This window comes from Helianthus annuus, chromosome 6 (assembly GCF_002127325.2).
Source record: "Helianthus annuus cultivar XRQ/B chromosome 6, HanXRQr2.0-SUNRISE, whole genome shotgun sequence".
NCBI classification, from domain to species: Eukaryota; Viridiplantae; Streptophyta; class Magnoliopsida; order Asterales; family Asteraceae; genus Helianthus; species Helianthus annuus.
The window spans coordinates 145,958,140-145,977,073 of NC_035438.2; the positions used below are offsets into that span (position 1 = coordinate 145,958,140).

Sequence of the window (18,934 nt, forward strand, 5' to 3'; positions counted from 1 at the left end):
TTCACCTTTAGTCCCCAACATTTCCTAATTACATGTATGCTCCATGTGGTTTGACAAGTTGTTACTCGTATAGTCTCTACACTGGATGGAAGTTAATTTTTTATGTTAAATGGATGTGAATTGACAAAAATACCCTTTATGTTAAATGCAAAATCTCTGACACATACTCTAAATCCCATTGAACGATATATCTGGAATCTATCTATTTTGATTTAACCAGACTTGAAATCGAGATCACTATATTTTTTTGCTCTTTCATTAAATAACATTCACACATCGAAAATAATCAAACGGTTTGTGACGATAGTGAAAATAATGTTTCAAACTTTTTGAACTCAAACTCATCTCTAGTTTTAGTGGGGAAGTAGTTTGTCGGGTATGAAGAAGAGGTGAGGGTGGAGGTGAGTGTTGATATGGTGGTTGCAGGGTATGAGGCAGAGGTGAGGGTGGGGTATACTTGAGTTTAATTTATCATTTAGTGTTTTATTTTTTATTTCTAGAGTAAACTTTCGTTTTGTTCTCTATGGTTTGATCGTTTTAACTGTTTTGTCACAATCCTTTAAAAATAGTCATTTTACTCCCTGATGCTTTCATTTTATTTCCAGTTCACTCACTAACTCTAACCCAGATAAACATTTCAGTTAAAATAAGGGCATTTCAGTAATTTTATTAATCTCTTAAATCTGTTTTTTGGAATTTGCGACTCCAAGCAAGGCCTAGTAGTCTTTATATATTCAGTTTTGTTATTTCCGATCCGCATGTGGATCTTTAGTACACTTTTCGTCTGTATAATTATTTGAAGGGTAAATTACATTTTTCGTCCTTTATGTTTGTATCAGATTGCAATGGATACCCTTTAACTTTAATAATTACAGTCACAATCCTTTATTTAAAAAACTCATTACACATTTCATCCTTTAGCACTAACCCAGTTTAAATTTTAAGTTAAGTTTGATCATGTGGACATCATGTGAGGGTATTTATGTCAAAAAGAAAATAATAAATACCATAAACATCTCCTCTCTAGAAGCCTTATGATTTGTGCGGATTCAATCTTTCTTCATCAGTTCTTGCTAATCCATCATCAAATCAATATGATTGATCCCGTAAACACTAAATTCACACCTCCCTCCCTCTAAACAAAATAAACATATGGGTTTCCCCCATTCTGAAACACCACAAATCAAGAACTGAAAAAAAAAAAAAAAAAACCTTATGAATTTAAACATCTCAGGTCAACTTCAACCACTCTGCACCAATTTATAAAAGCAAGCACCCAAGATTGAAACCATATCCTCTGAACTAAAAACCATATCTTTGAACTAAACTAATATTCAAGAAACAGAGTGCGTTTATTTGGCTCAGATCTGCAAACATGAACAGCAAGAATATTCAAGAACAAAGCACCAAGCGGACACTCGATTCCGGGGAAAGACGAGGATAATACAGAAAATTCATGTGTAGCAACTTACAGGAAACTTACCAATTTTAGTCAATAACCAACCCTCAATAGAAAGCCCATCATCATATATAGAGTAAATCAGTGTTTTTCAATAATAATATCCCACCATCGTTCATCCGAGTCAACCACCGCCGGCAAGTACCGGCAATGGCCACCGTGCGCCACCTCTCCCTCCTCACCTTCATCACTCTCATCTTATCAGTTCAATCCAGATTAATCCTCCAAGCATCTGCAACACCGCTGGAATATTCTGTGAACGGAGAATCTCCAACACCACCACCGTCCTCAAAGTCACCCGAATCGTCCTCAACCTCCGCCGCCTGAGAGGATCCATCTCTCCATCGTTCGGAAAACTATTGGAGCTCAAAGAACTCGTTCTCTCCAACAACCACCTTGTGAACCAAATTCCGGTTCGAATTTCCAGTTGCTAGAGAAAGAGTGAGAGAGAGGTGACAGTAATGGTGGCGGTGGTGGTGATGGGTTTGTGGTGGTGGCTGGTGAACAAGAACAATAGGTAGCGTTTTATCCTTTTTTTGTATTTTTATTTTTGTCATTTTTTTAATTTATAAATATTAATATACTTTAAAATAAAATGATAGGGTAAAATGACTGAAATACCCTCATGTGCTTTGCACATGACCACACTTAACTGATAATTTTAGTTGGGTTAGCACTGAAGGACGAAAGGTGTAATGAGTTTTCCAAATAAAGTGTTGTGACTGTAATTATTAAAGTTAAAGGGTATCCATTGCAATCTGATACAAACATAAAGGACGAAAAATGTAATTTACCCTTATTTGAACTTTTCAGTCATTTGTACTTTGTAATATCATTTTATAATCTCAAGACTTCCGTTGTGCTAAATGTGAATATCTATATCAATCGTCATGCATAAACCCCAAGTCCGGGCCCACCGGGAAATCAGGGTGTGACAAAAAAACAGTAAAAATACTTATAAATATTATTTGTGAAAATCTTGTATTTTAAATAATTAAAACATGTATAAATCCAAATTAAATTTATAAATTCAAAAAAGTTAAGGAAAAAAATTTATAAAGATTCCATGGTGTTTATATATTCTGAAATATTCAATAATAATATTTTTTGAATTTATTTATGATTATCTTGTATTTTTAATTGATTTATCTAGGGATTAAAACATAAATAATTCACCAAAATTCCAATTGATATCTAAAAATTCCCAAAATTTACACAAAATATACTAATCTTCCTATATAATAAAGCAAAACTTTTGCAAGACAAGTGTCAACATATCAAGCCCTCTCTTTATTTTTATCCTATGTGTCATTTTCTAAGAATTTTCAATTTCTATGTTTTATTAAATACAATCTTTCAAAGACTAATGGGCGGGCAAACCAAACCTCCAATCTCATTTCAAATTTCAAACTCATCTAACACCCTAAATTTCTCTGCAGACACATTCTTTTCCTTCGTCGCTTCATACTTGAAACCCTAGATTCACATCTCGGCTACGCTGCAAATCATATCGCCTCTTCTACAAAGCAAAGAGGTGATGATTAGAAGTTGGGCGACAAGTGAGGGAGGGTGGCTATGGAGTTTCGAGACACCTAACTGGCGATCGCAGGAAAGAGGTGACCATGGTTCAATTAGCGACATGGTGGTGTTTTGTGGCCTGGCGGAGTGGGTTCGAGGTAGCCGCCTCTAACACCATTCAAATCCTTACACCCATCTCAAATCCTTAGATCTCTTACTCCAATCCTAGGGTTTCATACCCCTAATTTCGTTCTTCTACTATGGTGAGCTTTCAATCTCTACTCACATGTTTATTTACGTTTCTTTTTGGTGTTGTATCTTAGATCCGGTTTCAATCCTTGATGAATTCACATTTGATCATTCTTTATTTGTATTTCTAATTGTTTAATTGTTATTTTAATGTTGAGTTTTGATTCGAGTGTTTACTGACTGAAATTTGTGGATTTTGTTGTGGTTTTTGCTCCGGTGCAGCCTCTCGGACTCGATATTAAGGTACTGTTAGTGAATAGTGATCTTGATTTAATTAAATGTTTGTTGTAAGATGTTAAGTTGATGATGATGATGATGATGAGATGTTTTGGTTTTTGTTTGTGGCAGAGGAAGCTTGCTCAGAGATCGGAAAGCGTAAAGTCGGTTGACTTGCATCCGACCGAACCATGGTAATGATCTGTATTTGTTTTTGTAGTATGTGTGTTGGTGAGTTAATGACTGGTAGTTTGATATGAAATTGGCTGGCATTGGTCGATAACGGTTGTAGGTTACATGTTTCATTAGTTTAGATAAGAATGAGCCTCAATGTAAGGGTGGGGGGATGTAAATTGGAGATCAAGTTGTTATATGTCTGTTTTTTTATTGATAAAGACATCTGCTATAGCATCATATTTTGTGCTTTTTTCTCTTTACAGTTTTCATTTTTCTGATTTCTTTATGCTAAATTCATGTAAAATATATCCCCTAAACATGTTCATGTGGTTTGTAAATGGTCAAAGTTATTTGTGAACATGTCATTTCGATGATGGAAGGCATGCACTTAGAAGATTAGGAACACTTTGTGAGCAGGTGGATTATTATAACAAAAACATATTTTGACAAACATATTTGAGATCCTTGAAATGTTCAAACTGATATTTTGTTTAACTGTAGATTCAAGAACTAAATTTTCAAGGAGTTGCTATTATCTTGATGACATATGGTGATGTCGGAGCTGGTCGACAATGACTTACATAAAAGAAATTAAAATGACAGGTACATAGTAGCATTAAGCGTCTTATAATTTCTAATACACAATGAGATTTTGTGTAATATCGACACGTTTCTTATAGTGTAGTTTTTATGATAATTAGGTTTTAGATATGAAGATCTCGGATACATTTATAGAATTTGCAGTTAATTGATAGCAATTTTGTGTGTGTTGTTATGAAGTGTCTCTTATGACTAAAAATGGACTTTTTAATCTCTGGTTATACAATAGTGATGTTTAGAGATCTCTGATGTACGGATAATGACCGATACCATTTCGTGATTCTGTCTACTATTTTACTGATAAAAGGGTGTTTAAATCATGAATTGTTAACACAGGCACGGTTTCAAAGCTATTTTTTTGTTAAATAAAAGGGAATTAGACACTTAACTTTGGTGGGACACTTATTATTTTTTTACGTTAGTTTACATGATATGCTATTAACTATTGGCTTTTGGAACAGACAGGACAAATGTTCTATAAAGAAAATCCGGCTTGGAAAGCAGAAGGAAGGGGTTGATGCATTTCCTCATAAAGGAAACTTGCATGTTGTTTTTGAGTCTATGGAGACTGATCTTGAAGCTGTTATTCGAGATAGAAACATCGTTCTTTCACCCACTGATATAAAGTCCTAGCTTCAAATGACATTAAAAGGACTTGCTTTTTGCCATAAGAAATGGGTTTTGCACAGGTAACTTGGCACCAAGACATCACTTTTTTGTGAGTGTGAATTACCTTTTTAACCAATATACTTGACTCTTTATATCAAAATCCAAAACAATCATCATAGTCAGAACAAATTTTCTAAAAAAACCTTATACTTGTAAAATATAAACATTAGCAACCGCAGTACTTGATTTTTAGCTTTACAACAAGTTTAAAATATACGTTCTTCTAAACGTTTAAAATTCATAATACTTTTAACTTTCATCACCAATTTATAGTAGTTAAAATATGGTCAATTACTTGTATTAGCCTGAAGTAAAAAAAAAAAATTAAGGTTATTACTATGCATCATCTCAACGCAGTGTTTACTTTATTAATTTAGTGAAACAAATTGTTATGTGTAATGATTTAATTTTATTAACTATGGAGTGGATCAGTGTGATATATTTTACTAAAACTTGCAGATTTTGGTCTGGCCCGTATATTTGTTGGAGTTCAGAGGGTTGTTCATTACTAATTTCTACTTTGTGTGTTTTTCTTGTAGGCTGATTTTGGAAAGGAAGTATGAGTATCCGAGTGGTTCTTTCGAAGATCTTCGACTTTCAGGTTTGTTCATGTGACACCTGTGTCACCACGAACACCGAACAAATACCAAACCTATGAAATATTGTGTTTCATAGTTGGGATTTGTATAAATATGTGTATCCTTTGCACATATCAATTCTTGTTCAACTCCGAGCTTTAAATCGCTTTCTGGAAAGTTATACGCGCACTTGTGCATAAACGTAATCAGTTTAACGCGACAAACACTCCGGAATAGTGAAATAGGCTTAACATACCTTAAATGACCTTTATATAACTTAGAAATAAGTTTTGGAAGGTTTGGTATGGCAAAAACAAGTTTATTCGATCGTAGGGACTATTTGCGTCAAACTGCGAAACTATACCGATTCGTAAGCTAACGTTCAGTCTGGAACTTGATCATAAGCTAAACATACCATATATAACCTAAACATAGCTTAGAAATAAGCTTTGATAGGTTCGGTATGCGAAAACATGCATATATGATCTTACAGGGACTAAAAGTGTCAAAAACGGCGTAAGTTTGCATTTTCGCGCATATCTTACGTTCTGGACACATCTGGACATCCAAAATTTTTGTACACACTAAAATATTTTTATTTTAGTGATCGGCATGCAAAAATCCCATTCGTCGCTTAATTTGGTTCGTTTTCGGGTCCGTTTGAGTTTCGTCGTAATTTAACGAACAACGCGACCGTACGACCAAACGAGCTGACATCCGAGAGTGTTCCAAGCATATTTTGAGTCCTCTAAACTTTATTGACCTTGTAGAGCCTTGAAAATGGCTTAACGGGTGTCAAAAGTGCCAAAAATGGACTCGAATGCATGCAGGGACCAAAACTGTCATTTTTCAAACTTTTCTGATCTGGGGGCTCAGGCGGGGCGCGTAAGCCCAGCCCCAAACCTTACGCGGGGCGCCTCAGGTGCCCAGCGACCAGAAAGTTAGTTTTCAGCAACTGTTTGCAAATTCAGGGGCTGTTTTGGTAAATTCTTGGTGTGTTGAGCAAGTTTGTGTGTTCACCAAGGCTCCTAATCAGTTTGTAACAAATGGATGGTCATGATTTATTGCTTAATGGTTAAACAAACCACTTGTGATGATCTTGTTCATCACCAACAACTATAAATAGCTTGGCCAACTTCCTCATTCCTTGCTCATTTCCTTCTCTTCACCTCTCTAATCTGATTTGGGAGCTTTCTAATCTGCTTGGAACTTTATTCTTTGTAGAAAAGATAGCTAGGACCCTTTGTAAGTCTTCTTTCATGCTTGTTCTTTATGTTTAAGCAGAGAGTCAAACAGTTTGGCCAACAGTTTGACTTTCGGTTTTGACCATCAATTGGTCAAGTCAAAGTTCAATTGAACTTTGACACGTGATTGTAATCACGATAGTTATAATCCTTCGTGATTATAGCCGCTGATTACCACGTTAACTAGGTATAGTGTCGAGTCAAAGTTTCGGTAAAAATGCGTTTTAGCACGCATTTTGCAACGGAACTACTTTAGGGTATCAAAACACTTTGTTTTGATACCAAATCAGTAGGTTAAACATGTTTTGACATGTTTAACTCGACACTATTAGTTTAGTGCTTGTTTAGGGTCGTAAGGTAAGCGGTCTAAACAACCGCTTAGACTTTCGAACCCGACCCGTTTGGTCGATCTTTAAGATCTGACCAAGCTTAGTTAGTGATCATAGTTACATAGGGAATAACCACTGAGGTTATACCTTATGATCACATAGGATTGGTTAGTCGTATGCTAGTTAGCTTGTATGCCCATAGGAAATGACCAAAATGCCCTTTTGAAGCTAAAATCCGTATTTTGACTATTTGAGCATATTTTTGGCATATAATCTGAATTAGTAACATGTTTAGGTATAATTGGGCATGTAAGACTTGACATAGCACATAGTTAACCATCCAAACATAGTTTTACGCAAACGACGCATTATAGTGGCTTATGCTTCCATAATGGGTCGAAACGGGTCGAAAGCACTTAGGTAGACTTCCAAATCAGAATGTTAGGTCTATTAAATCATACCATATGAGTTCAATTACTCATTTGATTTATAGAACCTCATTCTATCCTATCTCCCGATTTAGGATCCGATTGTTTAACATAGTGATCCATACTAGGTGCCACTTGATTCCTTGATTTCTCGAGCTTTGTTAGGACACTTAATCAAGGATACTCGCAAATCTCAAGTGAGTACATAGTCCCCTCTTTTACTGTTTTCAAATGTTTTGGGGTGAAACATATATGCCTATCTGTTATTTTCCTGATTTTAAACTATATGATTACACATGCTTAGTACACATTCTTTTGACAAATTAAAAAATTACCTATGGTTTAAACACTGATTTTCCAAAACTTATAAAACTAATTTGTTGGATTGTACCTATTTTTATACATTCACCCAGCCGATTGGTAGTACGATATAGCGCTATAGGACTAGACACCCCATTCCTGTTGTATGGAATGTCAGAAACCAAATTTAAACCAAATAGAAATTGCCTTCGTGGTATTTCTATAGTCTCCAAAGTGTAGTTGGATACACTAAGGCTTGATTGAATACCAAATCACACTTTCTTTGTATATGTTGATATACTACAAAAGTACAGTTTGATGTGCTCTCAAATGTGATCTACCAAAGTATACTCTGATATACTAAGTACAAAATCCAACATGTGTTTTAACATACTACCAACTTTGTTATTTTAACTAAAGTATATTTTGATATACTATCCAAAGCATAGTTTGATATGTTACTGTTTACAAAAGTATAGTTTGATATACTACCTACTTTGTTATTTCATAAACTAAAGTATAATTTGATATACTACCAAAGCATAACTGATATGCTATTCTTAAACCAAAGCATATTTGATATGCTATTTTCAAACCGAAGTATAATTTGATATACTACCAATACTTTTATCCTTAAACCAAAGTATATTTGAGATATACTACCAAAACTATTATTTTAATTACTAAAGTATATTTCGATATACTATCCATTTAACTATTTCAAAACCAAAGTATACTTTGTTATACTATTTATACAAGCTTTTCAAAACCAAAGTATATTTTTGTCTACACTATAAACTCTTTTCCAAAACGACACGTTTTCAGAAACAAAACTTTTACATTAGATTCATGGTTATTTTGAAAACATAAAACCTTTTCTCACATTATCCAAAGCCATGAATCTAATACACAAAATCCTATGTTACTCACAGGCATTTTTATGCTGACGTACCTATTTTCATATATGTTTCAGGTACTGCTGTGTGATGATTATTGATGCATGCTTCACATAGGATGGACCTGTGCCTTAGCGACTTTAAAACTGAGAAACAATTTATTTGTATGTATCTGATTTGTTCCAAAACATTGAGTTCAATAATTTAATAAAACAAAACTATTTGATCCATGGTTGTGAAACAATGATTCTGTTACAACACTCCCCGACGTTTCCGCCACGATTTGTTGTTTACGTGGTCGGGGTGTGACAGAAAAGTTGGTATCAGAGCCAATGGTTATAGGGAATTAGGTTATTAGTAATGCTTTTACCTAGACTATAACCTTCCTAGGACCCTAACACAAGTTATCTTGTATTTAGTCTTAAAACAATACACTTCACCTATCCTTAGGTGATTAACAAAAACAAAACACAATTCGTTCTCTCGAGTCAAAATTTTCCAAAACATCACAAGAAGTCATCTATCCTTAGATGATTTGTTTTTAGGCTTTTAAGCCTTTTGGTGTTTTCAAAATCTCGTCAAAGTTTGGGTCTAAATAATGTGAACACGTGCAAACTGGAAGGTGAATGCCTGTACCCTGAGTTTTCTGTCTAAGGCTAGAGTGTTCGTACAAATCCGCAGTATCGGACCAGTCACTCTTACCTGGGAACTCTTGGGGTGAGTGTTCACTTATAGGCGAGCATGTCTTCAGTGATACATTATATTGACCCATTTACTTTGATTTGTCACAGTGTCGTTTGTTTGTTTTAAGTAACGAACAAATGGTCACAATCCTTATGCTTTGTCGATATTCTTAACATCTAGTTTTGAATATCCAATGACATCTCACTCGTTTTTCCCTCATGTTTCTTTGCTCTTTTAGAATATGCCTCCTCGACGTGATCAAGCTCAGGATGCCGCTTTGGCAGCCTTAATCGCTCAGCAATTCGCTGCTGTACTCCCGAACCTTATCACCCAGATAAATCAGGCAAATAATAACAATAACAATGTTCAGTGCACCTTTAAGACATTCAATTCAGCTAAGCCACTCGCATTTACTGGGTCTGAAGGGGCCACGGGGCTCCTACAGTGGTTGAGAGTCTCGAAAGCACATTTCGTCATGTACAAAGCCCAAACGAGCGAAAAGTTGAGTTTGCGTCGAATGTATTCCAGAAAAGAGCACTCACATGGTGGAACGGCATAATGAGGGATCGAGGTGCCGATGTAGCAATGGCACAAACCTGGGAAGAGCTTCGGGCTCTAATGATGAAGGAATTTTGTCCTCGTCATGAGCTTAGGGCTTTAGAACGGGAATTTGATGATCTCAAACAAGACAGCGGTGAACATCGAGCCTACACTGATCGTTACGAGGAATTGAGTCTGTTATGTCCTACTATGGTTACGCCCTTGGATAAGGCGATTGAAAGATACATCGATGGTCTTCCTGACCCAGTTCAGGATATTGTTACTGGTAGCAACCCTACTACCATCAGACAAGCCATTGAGCTATCTGCTACCCTGACTGAGTCTCAAATCAGGAAGGGTAAGCTTTTCCGAAAAGGCGATCTGAAACCTTCTGACAAGTCAGCACAAGATAAACCAAAGGATAAACAGACCGAGTCCTCTAAGAAGTCGAAGAAGCGTAAGGCTTCACAAAACTTCGCAGTAGTCGCTCAGAATGATCAGGTTGCACCAAATCAGCTAGCACAGCCTCGTGCTAGGAAGAACTATATTGGTACTGCACCATTGTGCAACAAATGCAACCGTCATCATGTGAATCAGACACCGTGTCAAAAGTGTACCCACTGTGGGCGATTGGGGCATTTGGTCAATACATGTCGTCATGTTATCCAAAACCAGAATGCTGCAAATCCTGCTGCTGTTCAAGCACGGTTTCCACCTGGATCGTGCTATAACTGTGGTGATCTTACTCACTACCGGAACAATTGCACGATACTTGTTAATGCAAATCCAGCACGCGCACGAGCATTTAACATAAACGAGGCAAATGCAAATGACAATGCAGCAGTGAACAATTAGACTTTTGTATTTCCTTTGTTTGTTATCCTTTGACATTTGAGACAATTCAGTTATTATAAATAAAATGGTTGTTCCAATTTTATTTCCAAAACTGATACGATTGTATGTATGTGTCGACATACCCCTACAATACCGACACCAAAGAACCATGTTCTTATCAGAACAAACTTCTCGTGTGATTCCTTTATTCTATGATCATTTGTGATCTTCCCAAAATATCCTAAGTACTAGTTTCTTTTAAGAAACAAAGTACAGGTGCAATTCTTAATCAGATACTTGAAGTACCATTTCAAACCTTTGATTTGATAAAGGTGCTATCGTAAGTCCTTGATTGGATTCTTTATGTGTCCTAATATGAATGTTATAACACGACAGAAACAAATTCCAAATCCTTATAAGATCTTCCTATCTTCATAGTTAGATTCTTGAGGATATTTTAAAGTACTAATTGAAGTCCATGATTGGATTTCTAGTGTACTTCAAAATGCATTAATTCACAAACGAGCTGATAACTAAATTAATGAATACACAATTTGGTGATTTTGTGTTTATGTGTAATTCCAAAGCTCATTATCTAAGTCCTGGTGGAATCTTTCGTATTTTCATATGTTAGATTCTCAGAAGGATACTCAAAGTACTATTTTAAATCCTTAAGGGGCTTCTATACAAATAGTAAGAACCTTGGATTCCAAAGTGCTGTATCAAAACGATTATTTGGTTCCGAGTTATAAAGATCCCTTAAGTGGTCTATTTAAAGAGATCATACAACGGTCTAGTTAAGGAAGATCATGTGTTGATCTGGTTAAAAAGATCGTTCATTGATCTAGTTAAAAAGATCCTTTGGTGGTCTAGTCAAGTCATTTCATGTTTATTTGATTTTACCCTACACATTATGAGATGAACTGTGCGGACTGTGCAAGGAAGTACGTAATTATGGATGCATACGTAATTATGGAATTCAGTGCACAGAAACCACAGCAAGTTTTGTCATGTGTTAAGACCCATAGTGATGAGAATAACGAGACGGGAACAATGTAAAAAGGGCATGGTGGATACGCCGCTGGTACTTCTTATATATAAGTGTTCCTTATTACATTGCGAAAGTAGCGTTATTTAAATTACTAGAAGTCCTGGACCTTGGCCAACGTCATTTTGCAATCTCCGACTCTATTTTCGAGCACACACAAGTTTCCTATAATAGTCTTCATAGGAAACATTCTCCTATCCGTTGTTCTAAACCCCATGTTTTCGTTACTACAACAACGACATTTTGGCAATTAACAGATTTGCTAAGAATCCAAACGTGACCTGGAGTTCTACTTGGGAAACGAAGGATTCATTCGAAAGCGAAACGATCACAGTTGTCTTCACAAGTTTCCTCTAGAATTAAATTTCGGGACGAAATTTCCTAAAGTAGGGGAGACTGTGACACCTGTGTCACCACGAACACCGAACAAATACCAAACCTATGAAATATTGTGTTTCATAGTTGGGATTTGTATAAATATGTGTATCCTTTGCACATATCAATTCTTGTTCAACTCCGAGCTTTAAATCGCTTTCTGGAAAGTTATACGCGCACTGGTGCATAAACGTAATCAGTTTAACGCGACAAACACTCCGGAATAGTGAAATAGGCTTAACATACCTTAAATGACCTTTATATAACTTAGAAATAAGTTTTGGAAGGTTTGGTATGGCAAAAACAAGTTTATTCGATCGCAGGGACTATTTGCGTCAAACTGCGAAACTATACCGATTCGTAAGCTAACGTTCAGTCTGGAACTTGATCATAAGCTGAACATACCATATATAACCTAAACATAGCTTAGAAATAAGCTTTGATAGGTTCGGTATGCGAAAACATGCATATATGATCTTACAGGGACTAAAAGTGTCAAAAACGGCGTAAGTTTGCATTTTCGCGCATATCTTACGTTCTGGACACATCTGGACATCCAAAATTTTTGTACACACTAAAATATTTTTATTTTAGTGATCGTCATGCAAAAATCCCATTCGTCGCTTAATTTGGTTCGTTTTCGCGTCCGTTTGAGTTTCGTCGTAATTTAACGAACAACGCGACCGTACGACCAAACGAGCTGACATCCGAGAGTGTTCCAAGCATATTTTGAGTCCTCTAAACTTTATTGACCTTGTAGAGCCTTGAAAATGGCTTAACGGGTGTCAAAAGTGCCAAAAATGGACTCGAATGCATGCAGGGACCAAAACTGTCATTTTTCAAACTTTTGCTGATCTGGAGGCTCAGGCGGGGCGCGTAAGCCCAGCCCCAAACCTTACGCGGGGCGCCTCAGGTGCCCAGCGACCAGAAAGTTGGTTTTCAGCAACTGTTTGCAAATTCAGGGGCTGTTTTGGTAAATTCTTGGTGTGTTGAGCAAGTTTGTGTGTTCACCAAGGCTCCTAATCAGTTTGTAACAAATGGATGGTCATGATTTATTGCTTAATGGTTAAACAAACCACTTTTGATGATCTTCTTCATCACCAACAACTATAAATAGCTTGGCCAACTTCCTCATTCCTTGCTCATTTCCTTCTCTTCACCTCTCTAATCTGATTTGGGAGCTTTCTAATCTGCTTGGAACTTTATTCTTTGTAGAAAAGATAGCTAGGACCCTTTGTAAGTCTTCTTTCATGCTTGTTCTTTATGTTTAAGCAGAAAGTCAAACAGTTTGGCCAACAGTTTGACTTTCGGTTTTGACCATCAATTGGTCAAGTCAAAGTTCAATTGAACTTTGACACGTGATTGTAATCACGATAGTTATAATCCTTCGTGATTATAGCCGCTGATTACCACGTTAACTAGGTATAGTGTCGAGTCAAAGTTTCGGTCAAAATGCGTTTTAGCACGCATTTTGCAACGGAACTACTTTAGGGTATCAAAACACTTTGTTTTGATACCAAATCAGTAGGTTAAACATGTTTTGACATGTTTAACTTGACACTATTAGTTTAGTGCTTGTTTAGGGTCGTAAGGTAAGCGGTCTAAACAACCGCTTAGACTTTCGAACCCGACCCGTTTGGTCGATCTTTAAGATCCGACCAAGCTTAGTTAGTGATCATAGTTGCATAGGGAATAACCACTGAGGTTATACCTTATGATCACATAGGATTGGTTAGTCGTATGCTTTTTGAAGCTAAAATCCGTATTTTGACTATTTGAGCATATTTTTGGCATATAATCTGAATTAGTAACATGTTTAGGGATAATTAGGCATGTAAGACTTGACATAGCACATAGTTAACCATCCGAACATAGTTTTACGCAAACGACGCATTATAGTGGCTTATGCTTCCATAATGGGTCGAAACGGGTCGAAAGCACTTAGGTAGACTTCCAAATCAGAATGTTAGGTCTATTAAATCATACCATATGAGTTCAATTACTCATTTGATTTATAGAACATCATTCTATCCTATCTCCCGATTTAGGATCCGATTGTTTAACATAGTGATCCATACTAGGTGCCACTTGATTCCTTGATTTCTCGAGCTTTGTTAGGACACTTAATCAAGGATACTCGCAAATCTCAAGTGAGTACATAGTCCCCTCTTTTACTGTTTTCAAATGTTTTGGGGTGAAATATATATGCCTATCTGTTATTTTCCTGATTTTAAACTATATGATTACACATGCTTAGTACACATTCTTTTGACAAATTAAACAATTACCTATGGTTTAGACACTGATTTTCCAAAACTTATAAAACTAATTTGTTGTATTGTGCCTATTTTTATACATTCACCCAGCCGATTGGTAGTACGATATAGCGCTATAGGACTAGACACCCCATTCCTGTTGTATGGAATGTCAGAAACCAAATTTAAACCAAATAGAAATTGCCTTCGTGGTATTTCTATAGTCTCCAAAGTGTAGTTTGATACACTAAGGCTTGATTGAATACCAAATCACACTTTCTTTGTATATGTTGATATACTACAAAAGTACAGTTTGATGTGCTCTCAAATGTGATCTACCAAAGTATACTCTGATATACTAAGTACAAAATCCAACATGTGTTTTAACATACTACCAACTTTGTTATTTTAACTAAAGTATATTTTGATATACTATCCAAAGCATAGTTTGATATGTTACTGTTTACAAAAGTATAGTTTGATATACTACCTACTTTGTTATTTCATAAACTAAAGTATAATTTGATATACTACCAAAGCATAACTGATATGCTATTCTTAAACCAAAGCATATTTGATATGTTATTTTCAAACCGAAGTATAATTTGATATACTACCAATACTTTTATCCTTAAACCAAAGTATATTTGAGATATACTACCAAAACTATTATTTTAATTACTAAAGTATATTTCGATATACTATCCATTTAACTATTTCAAAACCAAAGTATACTTTGTTATACTATTTATACAAGCTTTTCAAAACCAAAGTATATTTTTGTCTATACTATAAACTCTTTTCCAAAACGACACGTTTTCAGAAACAAAACTTTTACATTGGATTCATGGTTATTTTGAAAACATAAAACCTTTTCTCACATTATCCAAAGCCATGAATCTGATACACAAAATCCTATGTTACTCACAGGCATTTTTATGCTGACGTACCTATTTTCATATATGTTTCAGGTACTGCTGTGTGATGATTATTGATGCATGCTTCACATAGGATGGACCTGTGCCTTAGCGACTTTAAAACTGAGAAACAATTTATTTGTATGTATCTGATTTGTTCCAAAACATTGAGTTCAATAATTTAATAAAACAAAACTATTTGATCCATGGTTGTGAAACAATGATTCTGTTACAACACTCCCCGACGTTTCCGCCACGATTTGTTGTTTTACGTGGTCGGGGTGTGACAGTTCATCTTTTCTTGGTTGTTATTTAGGGGATTTTGTGAAAGCCAGTAGATTATTTTGTTAAAATGAAACTGATTGTCAGAATTTACCTAATCGAACACCATCAGGCCTTTGTTGGTCTTTTGTAACATGATGTGGTATTCTATTGTTTCAGATCCGTTACCCTTTATTGTTTGGGATTGTTTGTTGTCGCGGATATGATCAATGTGGGAATTTGTAGTTGGTCAGACTACAAATAAACCATTGGAAGGTAATATTCCTTAATTGTTTGAATCCGATCTTTCCTCCTTTATCGTTGGGCTTGTGTATTGATGATTTTCCCGTTTTTACTTTTGCTCAAATAGGTTTTCTTTTGAAACGTTTTTTAGGTGAGTTAATGAGTTGCTGTAAAGAAGGCAAAACCATAGGCAGACGACGTTGAATATCAACTACAAATCTATTGTAATTATACATGTAGTGGCCGTAATGTTTTGTAATAGGTACCAAATTCCCAACGCATGTGCGGCATGAAAAGTTTGTAACACACATCCGGTCTTATTAATTGTATTCTTTTAATGATTCAGCTTGCGACTTATATAATTTAAATTGATATAGAAACAATCGGTATGGATTCTTTATACGTATAACTTTTGAAAACATATCTTTTTATTTTATTTAACGACATAATTCGATTAATATAAATTAATTTTCCTACCCGGGAAGTTCCCGGGTGATAACCTAGTATATGATATATAACAATACTCTACTTTCAGTTTCATCAAAACACATGTCTAACCCTAAAAGCCCCAGATTCTATGAACGAAAAACCCTAATTTCAAGTACAATTAATTGAGTGGTTTAGCATAACATGTTAATTTTTCTTGTCACCGAGAGTTTTTTTTTTGGGAGGTGTGTTTTGTGGTATGATTGAAAGTTAGTAAAAGGACGGCACTTTAGCTTGGTTTGCACGATTGGTCGCTTGTGGTTGAAAATAGTTTTTGAATAGGTTGCTTAGGACAAGCAACGGGTAAGTGTGGGGATGTGACGGGTGGTCCGTAGGACAACCCTTAAGTGCTTTAAATAGAATAAAATTCCATACTTTGCCCGGTTAATTGTTCGAACTTGGTAACCACTCTACGTTTGATTATGCAGGTGTTAAAGTGCTCAAGAAGAGGATTTTATGTAGGATCGGTTTCGACCTGAATGAGTCGTTCGGAAGAGCTCTCGTACGTTTCAGAGGCGGAAATTAAGAAACGCACTAGAAAACAGCTTGAACTACACTTTAAACCTCTTGTATATTCAATTAACAGTGTTTACAATGAGAGGAAATACCGGCAGCACTTCGGTATTACTTGGCCTGACCGTTTCAAATGACAAAGACAACAAGCTATTTATTGTACAACCCCTACCGTTTGAACATGCTCAAACGGACACTAATTCAAACGAACACTACCTTTCAAACGGTTACATCATTTCAAACGGTCAACATCATTTGCATATAATTCAAACGGCCATGTCTTCATTCCTAATTGGACCATCAAATGGAGTCACCTCATTGGACCAAAATGACTTTGTCTTTTGTGGACATTCAGATTCGTATTTCATGTCTACAAACAGCTAACATACAATCCCATTTCATGACATCTAATGTGATGTCACCTAGGTGATGTCACTTGTGATGTCACCTATGTGATGTCACATGTGATGTCATGCTTGATCGGATCCGCACCGAGACCGAGACTCGACATAAGACGAAGACGACAGATGACTGCACCAACAGACTCCCCCTCAGATGTTGACGAGTCTTAAGTGTCGAGTCTTCAACGACTTCAGTCTTTATCAGTCTGAACACTCTCTGAAATATCTCACAGTGCAAACATCCTCAACTCTTTCTCTTTTCTTTTCATCATTATCAACAGACTCTCCACGAACAATCTCTACTCGGATGTCTTCAGACTCCCCCTTTCGATATGCTGGGATCGCAGTCTGGCATGTTGTAATCACAAAGTCTTCAGGTATCGGAACCTGCACGTCCTCTACGCAACAATAAATTTTCTGATGATAACATGTAAAAATTTAATGAGTCACTTGCAAACATTTTACATTCAAAGAATGATTTTACAATGTTAATCTTTGATGAACCATTTGAAGATATATTTTAATTTTTCAAAACAACATATTCACCCAAACCATCTGTTCATCATGTTTAGCACTCGGAATTTTGAAAATTAGCTCTCCAACACCAGTTGTCGAAAATCTTTTTGAATTTTTCAAAATTTATGGTAAAACACACTAAAAATCTTTTTGGATTTTTTGAATGTATAAAAATGAAATGCAGAGAAAACAAAATATTTACAAACAATATTTTTGTGAGTTTGTGTAAGAGGATCATATCAGTTTTGTGACAAATCACTAACACCATTAAGCTTTAAACATACTTAGTTCTAAACAATTTACCTAGATTGTCAGTATATTGGTCCACTTTAAATTTTCACACAAATTTCAATCGATTCGAGATACGATATTAGTGTTTTAGAAACTTAAACTTAATTGTGTATCACTCCACTCGAATATACTCCTGTATCCAGATCCCATTATTCAGTCTTACAGGTGAGTATACCACAGATGATATCTGTAAAGGGGTTATGTGCGAGGGCCGTGAGTGTCACACCCCCAAAATCCACACGCGGAGTACCACCGCTTGGAGGCGTGACATGACCAGGATCAAGCCATCAATCATATCAAACATAGCATTTAATAATAATAAAAGTCATTAAAGTAATTCATCATGACATGACTGATGTTTCAAAACCAAGCATTGTTTAAGTAGCGGAAGCATTGTTGTAAACCCAAGTTAAAAATACGGAAATGTCATAAGTGACTAACAAAGTAATACGATCCTTGTCCACAACGACCGGCTCCTCTTTGTGCAAGCTCCATGTACCTAACGATCTGCAAGGCATGTAACAGAATGATCAACAAACTAGTTGAGCGAGTTCACAATAGGTAAGTGCGTAACAGTAAGTAACGGGTGGCTCTACTGGACCGATAGTAAGTTATACAGGTGGGGGCTTCCCATGTTATGTGACCACTAGACTATTCGTATCAACTACTCGTATCATCCCTGTTCTTCTCCCGAGAACAGTAGCGCGTATGGGGTGTACGTAGGTTTTACGCACGTATCCTTCACAACCGAGGATAGGAGACACGGGGGTGTACGTGGGTTTCACGTACGTATCCTTTGTACCGAGGATAGAAGTAAGTAATGCGTACACGTAGGTTTTACGTGCGTGCCTGACATCCGAGGCAGTGATTGGCATATGACCACGTAGGTGTTATTCTAACCTACGGA

The 18,934-nt window shown here is 36.1% G+C and overlaps 1 long non-coding RNA gene across 2 annotated transcripts; it reads left to right on the forward strand.

Moving 5' to 3' along the window:
- Positions 1-3,933: 3,933 nt before the first annotated feature.
- On the forward strand, positions 3,934-16,161 carry LOC110864218. Of its 2 annotated transcripts, XR_002549732.2 has the most exons (6): positions 3,934-4,036; positions 4,121-4,222; positions 4,681-4,908; positions 5,428-5,489; positions 15,758-15,853; positions 15,972-16,161. It is a non-coding gene; the product is annotated as an uncharacterized LOC110864218 (long non-coding RNA). The 2 variants fall into 2 exon arrangements; XR_004860948.1 differs by having other exon boundaries at positions 15,758-16,161.
- The last annotated feature ends 2,773 nt before the right edge of the window (positions 16,162-18,934 follow it).